The sequence below is a fragment of the Sinocyclocheilus rhinocerous genome, unplaced genomic scaffold (assembly GCF_001515625.1).
Source record: "Sinocyclocheilus rhinocerous isolate Xijiao unplaced genomic scaffold, SAMN03320098_v1.1 scaffold2057, whole genome shotgun sequence".
Taxonomy (NCBI): domain Eukaryota; kingdom Metazoa; phylum Chordata; class Actinopteri; order Cypriniformes; family Cyprinidae; genus Sinocyclocheilus; species Sinocyclocheilus rhinocerous.
The window spans coordinates 110,806-120,082 of NW_015627250.1; the positions used below are offsets into that span (position 1 = coordinate 110,806).

A 9,277-nucleotide genomic window follows, 5' to 3' on the forward strand; every position below is an offset into this window, starting at 1 on the left:
TAAAGAAAAACTTTTGTTGGTTACAGAGCTATTTTCAGCTAGAATCCAAAAGCCAATGGAAAACTGTTGGCTTTTCGTCAAGGGAACCAGGGTGATGCTAACGTCTGGGAATCATCCCTGCAGCACTAAATAAATTATTAATTTAATCTCACATATTGATGTATTATATATAAATATGTACAGTACATAACTATATATAATTATTTTTTATATAAAAAGGTTTTACTCAAAGATGGCTTAAAAATACACACACCCAAAAACTAGTGCTACAGCTCATAATTAGTATGACTCCTGATGATTTTTCCTCTGCATTACATTAGTAAAACTAGCAGTCCACTCATCCCTAACAGCAAACTAATTTCATCACACATGAACGCATTCACACACTCCAAGCTCTTTCCTACTGTTCTGTCACTATGAAGTGCAGACAGAGACCTTTCAGCTCGCTCTTCATCCTCCTAGTGAGAAATGAGTGGTTTCGCCTTCACTTCAAACATATCAAAGGCAGAGCTTTCCTACAGACATACAGCTGTTCTGGCAGTTACAGAATGAGAGAAAGAGAGAAAAAGAAAGGAAATGCCCACCATGGACACAGACACATCACCGTGGGCCTGTTAGATCAGTCTCCGCCACAAGCCCCCTGGAGATTGGGTTATCGGCCACTGTCAGAGCCTAAGTGGATGCTGCGCAGCCCTGGGCGGTAGAAGACTCTCAGCCTGTATGTGCAGCTTTTAAGAGAGCATGAGAACTGTCCGTGCCTCGGCTGCTGGGCGAGTTCGGACGGCAGGCTTATAGCGAGGAGAAATCACAGTGCCAATATTGTGCCGAATGGCACGTTATGCATAACCACAATGCCAGTAGTATTATGAGGGCTCTTCACAGCATGAGAGTGGCATCGGCACCCAGCTTCCTCTTGTACGATGATATTTATTCAGGTAACGCTGATTCTGAAGGTGACCTTCCCCAGCTGTACGCAGTAAATGCATCCCAAATAATCACCTGAAAGTGACTCAATATTAAGAAAGTTAGAAAAGAAACCCAGATGGGAGGGTCTTAAGCAACTCTATCCACCGAACTGATTCATTACAGCATTTAATGCATGTAAAACCCTTTATGAAAGCAAACAGAAAGTAAGTGATTACATTAGGCCGTTGACATGCTGCAGTCACACACCAAGTAAATGGCACAAACAAAACAAGTGTGATTGCAAAGGCTCTGTAGACTTTAGCCCTTCCTCACAATGTTCCAAAATGTACCGATAGGCCAATATTCCAGACATTCGGAAGCAGGCTTTGTTGAGGTTAAGGGTAAACACATGTGGCTCAAACTTTGGATATGTTTCAGTGCCGTCTTTTGATTCCAGCATCTTTATCCCAATCCTGGCAAACAGGAAGGCGTCTGTGTCCAGAAGAAGACAGCCAGGACTCTTTCTGTTTACCCATGACTCTCACAAGAGTCCTTCTGCTACCATCATCATCTCAAACAGCTGGGGCTTCATATAATACACCATAATACTAGTATGTGTGTGTGCGTCTGTGCTCACGCATATTCAAAGTAGATTTGAAGGGTAAATTGCTTAATGATTTCTGGGAAAACTATAAATTGGGGTACCAAATAAGCACCATTACTACAATTTGATTACCAAGCAATTGAATTAGAGGGTAATCACCATTTCTATATATCATTATATTGAAACGCAATACAGGATTAGTTTATGCTGTTGGCTATGGGGAGAAGATTTGAACATCTAAATAAAAGGTGGAAGTGTAAATCTACAGCTTTTAGCCACAAATCTTGTTCTTCCTGAAAACTGTCACACAGGGGAGAGAAGCTGAAAAGCTCAGTGTGAGGGCACTAGACTATTGAAACAATGCTTCATCAGATAAACACTGAATCTCTGTGATTGGTGCTTCCACCTGTGCAAGTGTTATCTAGGGTCCCCATCATGTAGAAGAGCATATTTGTAGATCCTAGGCTAGCTCATATACAGTACCCTGTCAGGGGGGGGGGGGACTTTAAAGGGATATATCAGCTTTTTAAAGGTTATGAATTCAATATTCAGTCTTATCTATATATTAAAGGAACAAAATGTGGCAACATTTTTTTTTTTTATATTTATAAAAATACTTCTGAGAAAACATATGTATCTTCAACTATACATTCTCTTTTGCACAATCAGACATTAGATGATTAGTCAGTTGTGTTTGATTCACTAAAAAGTACCGACTCATAAGAATCATTCGGATAGGAACTGCATTACAGTGGGAGCTCGGTATGTTTCTGATTCACTAAAAAGAACCGACTGATAAGATTCATTTGTTTGATAATCAGATTACACTGGTTGTGCTGTATGCTTTTGATTCATAAAAAATAAGGCACATCTACTGTACCCTTTAACATCAGTCTAAAACATTTGCACCTCATCTAGCCCTAAAGGGTGCATATTAGTAGGTGTGATATAGGTAAATACTACGCGATAGATAGATAGATAGATAGATAGATAGATCAAAATATATGAATATAAAAATAAACCGTATTACTACTTCAACATAGAAATAATGGTAACACTTTCTATGAAGCCCATATTTATAACACATTGTAAGGGTATTCTTAAGGCATTATAATGAATGCATAATGCATTATAAAAAGACCTTATAATATGTTATATAATCTTATAAATAATCATAACAACAATTATAATACATTATAATGCTTACGCATTTGTGTTTATACGTTTTAAGATTATGATTATTTATAACACACAATGAACACCATATAAAATATATTTTTACATTTATAATTAACTATATATCTTGACATTGTTTATTTAAGATCTGCACAGTATCTTACTACATCTTGTAAGTGGTTAGGTGTGGAGTGTTATTTGAGTGTTCCCTGTGAGGCTAATATTAATTTTGATGTGAGCTAGTTAATAAGGATAGGAACTGCATTACAGTGGGAGCTCGGTATGTTTCTGATTCACTAAAAAGAACCGACTGATAAGATTCATTTGTTTGATAATCAGATTACACTGGTTGTGCTGTATGCTTTTGATTCATAAAAAATAAGGCACATCTACTGTACCCTTTAACATCAGTCTAAAACATTTGCACCTCATCTAGCCCTAAAGGGTGCATATTAGTAGGTGTGATATAGGTAAATACTACGCGATAGATAGATAGATAGATAGATAGATCAAAATATATGAATATAAAAATAAACCGTATTACTACTTCAACATAGAAATAATGGTAACACTTTCTATGAAGCCCATATTTATAACACATTGTAAGGGTATTCTTAAGGCATTATAATGAATGCATAATGCATTATAAAAAGACCTTATAATATGTTATATAATCTTATAAATAATCATAACAACAATTATAATACATTATAATGCTTACGCATTTGTGGTTATATGTATTATGCATTCATTATAATGCCTTAAGAATACCCTTATAATGTATTATAAATATGGGCTTCGTAGAAAGTGTTACCGAAATAATACATAAATAAAACTTAATGCTGACTATTATTATTATTATTATTATTATTATTATTGTTGTAATAATAATAATAATAAGTCAGCATTACGTTTTATTATTATTATTACTAAAATAATAATAATAATAATAATAATGTAAAAATGCAAATTATGTCAAATACTACGAAGTTAACATGGAATGTTTTTGGGGTTTTGATGAAGATATACTTTCATGCTATGAGGGAATATAAAAAAGGTTAGGAAACAACGTAACAGCTGTTATACCCCTAAAGTGTAGATGCAACGGTGAAGATTGTAATTGAAAGTGTGGAAACATGTAATATCTACAAGCAGCTACCCACCAGTCAGCACTGCAAAATAACTGCATTAATGGAGCCTAAAAGGACAAAAAGCAAGACGACTATTAGATTTAAGGGTTTTTTTGTCGCAAAGGACTATTAATCTCAAAGATACATCATGATATTACTTCTTCATACATGTTCCCACTCACCACCCATACTGTATTTGCTCACGCAAGAGTGACTTTGCTTTCCTTTTTCTGCAATGGCCCATGGGATATGTCAGCTATCACAGAGATTGTGACGTCCTTGACAATCGTCCAGATGTCTTTGTGCGGTGATGAAGGATGAAGACTGGAGTCCCTCATGCTGATGGGCATCAGGCAGGCCTCTGAAGAGTCTGCGCTGTCAAGTGGTGGCTGAATGAAGAGGTGAGTACTAGGGGTAGAGGAGAGACACGGGGCTCCATTAATACAAGAGTCCTGCTCAAGACCAGCTCATCAACCCAAAGCTGTCCATATTTTAATACATTTAACATATACATTAACATATTTCACAACAATACTTCAAATAAATATGCACGTTAAAGGGGTCATATGATGCGATTTCAAGTTTTTCTTTCTCTTTGGAGTGTTACAAGCTCTTGGTGCATAAAGAAGATCTGTAAAGTTGCAAAGACTAAAGTCTCAAATCCAAAGAGATATTCGTTATAAAAGTTAAGAGTCAGCCACGCCTACCTAAAACGGCTCGTTCTAACACGCCCCCACATGTCTACCTCACTATGTGGAAATATTAGCATAATGCCGCCCAAATGTGCACGCAAAGAAAGAAGGCGTGGTTTCAGGAACAGCAGTCGTGTTGATGCAGCCATGTCAGGGAGACGCTGTGTTTCAGTGCGAAAGCAAAAGCACTTTATTTGGCCTTCCGGAAGTAGATGCAGTTAGGAATCATTGGTTAAGATTTATTTACAACAGAACAGCACAACCCAGATGTTCGAATTTGTGCAATGCATTTTATGGACGACAGTTTTTTGAACCTAGAAGAGTACAAGGCTGGCTGTGCACAAACGCTATTTTTAAAAAAAAAAAAAAAAGGTCAATTCTGACTTGGCTATGACAATCTGACGCTTCTGAATCAGCGACTGTAAGTATGTTTTGTTATTAGTTTAAGTATTTGCTATTGACTGTTCAAATGCGGAGTTTTGCGCAGCGCAGAGTAACGCGTCGTGTGTGTGTGTGTGTGTGTGAGGGGAACAGGGTCACATCATCAAAGCAGTGAACAGCCTGTCAGCCTGTACTGCATCATCACTGTGTCTGTCACACGACTCTGTTGCCCTTTCGGGCTTGAACTGATGGTAAAACTAACGACATTATTAACTGTCTTGATATTTACTTTGAAAGCTGAAGCTACGATTATGGTAAGGGGCGTTACATTTCCGACGCGTGCTTGTAGTGTTCGGCCAATCACAATGCACTGGGTCAGCTGGCCAATCAGAGCAGACTGCGCTTGTCAAAGGAGGGGGCTTTGTTGAAAACGAAGCGTTTGAGAGAGGCGGGGCATAGAGGACCTACAATAATGTACAGTATTTGAAAAATAATGTGTTTTTTGAACATTAAAGCATGTCAACATATTCTGTTACACCAAATACACAAAATAATGATCTTTAAAATAGCATCATATGACCCCTTTAATAAAGAGATACAAATGTAATACCTAGACAAACTACCCTGAGTGAACCAGTGCTCTTGAAATGCCCTGAATCCCGCCAGCACTCTTCGCATGTGCTGGTTTACTTAAGCACGAAGGACCAATCAAGCCACATATTACTCAAATGGGCTAATTAAGGCTCATTAGACTCTAAGTCCTGACACCTGCATGCAGTACACTGCATGCGGACAGGGCCACAGCACACGGCTCTGCTAGCTGTCAACACTGGCCCCAACAACTGTCCCAGTCATTGGTCCGCTTTTGTTCCCCGCCCTTCACACTCTCTCATAAGGATCTCTCCAATTATGTGAGCAGACTGGGGACGTTGTGGAGTGGCCCAGTGAAACAGAATGTGCCATGCTAAACAGGCTTTATTAGAGACACAGATTTCTGATGCTAACAGCACCATTGGAGACAAAGCTAAAGAATAGGGAAATGGAAATTGTGAAGAATTTAAGATCACGCATTCAAGTCTTACACATAACACAGCAGTAGTCTAAACAAAAAAGAATTATACTGTGAGCAATGCACCTAAATAACTACATCTGAATTCAAAATTATGAAAAAAATACTAGTTTCTATCACATTTATATATGGTATCATAACTAAATATTCGATTCTACATATATCTGTTAGTGCTGTCAAACGGTTAATCGTGATTAATCGTTTCCAAAATAAAATAAAAATGTTTACATAATATATATATGTGTACTGTGTATATGTATTATGTATATACATGCAGTATATATTTTGAAAATATTTACATGTATTACATATTTTTCTTAAAGATATACATGCATGGGTGTGTATTTATGTGTATATATCATAGATCAGTGTTTCTGCCCTTTTTCCAACTGACACGCCCCTTATGACATTACAACTCATGTACTGTATCATCTAGAATTCAGAGTTTCCCCACTAACAAATAGGACTTCACTCGATCATTCACATGCTTGGAACTCGTAATTATGATATTTCCGACTTCATCTGAGAGGCACAACAGTGGGTTGTGTCTCATTTTGAAGGCAGCACCCCCAGTAGGGTCGCATATGCCATTGGATATGTCTGTTTTCAAAGAAATGACAATTTCTCACGAGGAATAACAGTCAGCGTTGTAATGGTTAGTTTTCTGAAATGAGACATCCTCAATGACATATGTGGCTGACAAATGCAACCTCCAGAGGGTGCATGCTTTGAAATGAGACATAGCTAATACTCTGATTAATTAGTTGTTTGATTTACCAAAATAACTAACAGTAACACTTTATTTTGAGGACCAGTTCTCACTATTAACTAGTTGCTTATTAGCATGCATATTACTAGCATTTTGGCTGTTTATTAGTACTCATAAAGCCCATATTAATGCCTTATTCAGCATGAAATCCCTTAATCCGACCCCATACCTAAACTTAACAACTACCTTACTAACTAAGCAGCAAATCAGAAGATTGTTGAGGGAAAACTCTTAGTTAAAAGTGAAAATGTGTTCCCTATTCTGAAGTGTTACCGAACTAACTTATAAGAGTCATTTGGTTGGGAATCGGACTACAGTGGAAATGCAGTATGCTTTTGATCTACTAAAGACAACCAGCTCAATAGGATCTTTTTCACGCAGTATATTCAGTAGTGGTGAATAGTAGTGCAGGACAGTTTTAGTGTAGTGTTCCATCCACATCAGAGAAAGAATATACAGTATATCCAAAAAATATACTTTTTTTATTATTAATTGTTGCCGTTAACAGTTTCTTGCATGTCCATTCTTCTGTGTTCTTGGTTCTGTACTTAAGAACATGTCTGACCTGTCACATTGATTTATATAATGCTTTGCCTGACTAAGTCATGTTGTACTTCATGACTTCAAGAACCTTGTTCATGCTTAATGTTTCGTGCACCAGACGTGTAGGCCAACTGAAGAAATCTTTCATTAAATGTCAAAGGACTTTTAATGAATGTCTGCTAAAGTTTGACCTTACAACAGTAGTTCAGCCTGTAACGTGAACAAGCGCACACAGTTCAATTAGGTCCGTTTTTAAATCCGTATGGCTCCTAATACAAAAACTTTATAACAGAGCTTCAGTGGCCTCTTGTCCCTGGAAAACGCGGTCCATTCCAACCTGTGTCCACTGGCATGCAGACAAACACAGGCTCGATTTTCGAAAAATATTTTTTCAACAGTGCAAAAACAAATAAAATATGATATCTAAACCTTCTGCAATAAGGATAAACCTCGGAAAATGTTTATGAAAAATAATCGCCAGGACAACACACGCATGTGGTGTTTACACTGATGCCAGTGTCGCAGCTATCCCACATCTCCGACAAACACTGGGGAGGGGGCAGGCGGCAAAACAGGAAATATCTTTTGCATATTATTTTAAGTAACTGTTCAAATTCCATTTCAGAATGGTAATCCACAAAACAAATATGTAGAGGCATATTTTAAAAAGGGAGGCTCTGCTTCAATTTCCTATTGTGGTGCAGAATGTGTGTTTACTCTTTGTGTCTGTTTGAATTGATTTGCACAGCTCGGCAGACAGCGGCTGAATGCTGCGACCAAGAATCCATCATCTCATGTGATCTGATAGTTCTGCAGTATTAGATTGATTTTCCTCTCTCCTCTCATCTTTCCCTGTCTCTCGCTCTCTTTGTCTGCTTTCCTACCATTGGCGACGTTAACAAACATGCCAAGTTACCTGTCTCCCCATCTGCTAAGATAGAAACACAGTCCCTTCTGTCACGAACAACAGATTAAGGTGTGAGAATAAAGGGTGAATTGTTCACGGTTGCGGGTTATTCCTTGACACCAACCTTTAAAAAAAAAGTGCGCTCCAACTGGCAAAACCTTTTTGCTTTTTTTGAAATATCCACTTGATGTATTCATATTCCTGCAGGATTTAGCCTTGAACTGCTAAGAGAATAGAGACAAGAGGAGGCTTAACTTTCCCAAACCATCTTAAGACTCTCGTCAACTCCTCAGAGCCATCGTGTGATTTCCATCTCTCTTTCCCGCTCGAGCGAAGTTTAAAAACACCTGTCACGGATTCAAAGCAGGGACTCAGCAGTAGCCGGGCAGGCGATCACCTCTTCGGCAACGCTATAGGGAAAGGAATTGGAACGGAGGAGATTTTTAAAAGCTCAAAGATCCTCTCATCGCTCTTCTTTAACCGTCAGCGAAGGCAGCAGAGACTGCGCAGGTATAAGCCCCACTCTGGCGTACCTGAGACTTCTATTTTAAGCCCTCCCTTCCGTACGGCATGTCAGACGAGCCCGAAATCCCTGCTAATACTAGTTACCTCTGAAACATAGATCTTACTGTTTGGCTTTTAGCTTTGACAAGTTATTTCCTACTCCCTTTGAAATAAAAAAGTGGAGTGTTCCGACACCGACTTTACGTTTTTGAGTTCATTAAAGCCGGGATCTGCCTCAATGCTACCTGGATTTTTTTTTACAGGCGCGATAAGCCAAATTAATATGAACTCGTCAAGGCCACTTAAAATGCTTCTTGTTATCCAAAGCCCTGAGCTCCTGCAACTTATCACACAGCCACTGATATCCTTTAAACTAGCAAGGTGCAGTGCTTTAATTAAAACTAGTAACATTCCCTTGGAAGAGGAGGAAAGGAAATGTAGAGGGGTGGACTTCATAATTTATCACAGGCTGGAGTTAAAAGGAAGCGATTTCGCAAACTAAAGCAATGGCTAATACCTCTTAAACTGACACGCGGCGAGCTTCCCCGTTCAAACGGGCCGGCGAAGAAACAAAGTCCCCGAGGATGTACATCATA

At 38.4% G+C, this 9,277-nt stretch overlaps 1 long non-coding RNA gene across 1 annotated transcript; it reads right to left on the bottom strand.

The window, feature by feature from the left end:
- Nucleotides 1-340: 340 nt before the first annotated feature.
- Nucleotides 341-5,570, bottom strand: LOC107726073 (uncharacterized). The gene is made up of 4 exons (XR_001638220.1): nt 5,500-5,570; nt 3,999-4,224; nt 3,850-3,884; nt 341-1,994 (listed from the first exon to the last, which is right to left on the bottom strand). It is a non-coding gene; the product is annotated as an uncharacterized LOC107726073 (long non-coding RNA).
- Nucleotides 5,571-9,277: the final 3,707 nt, after the last annotated feature.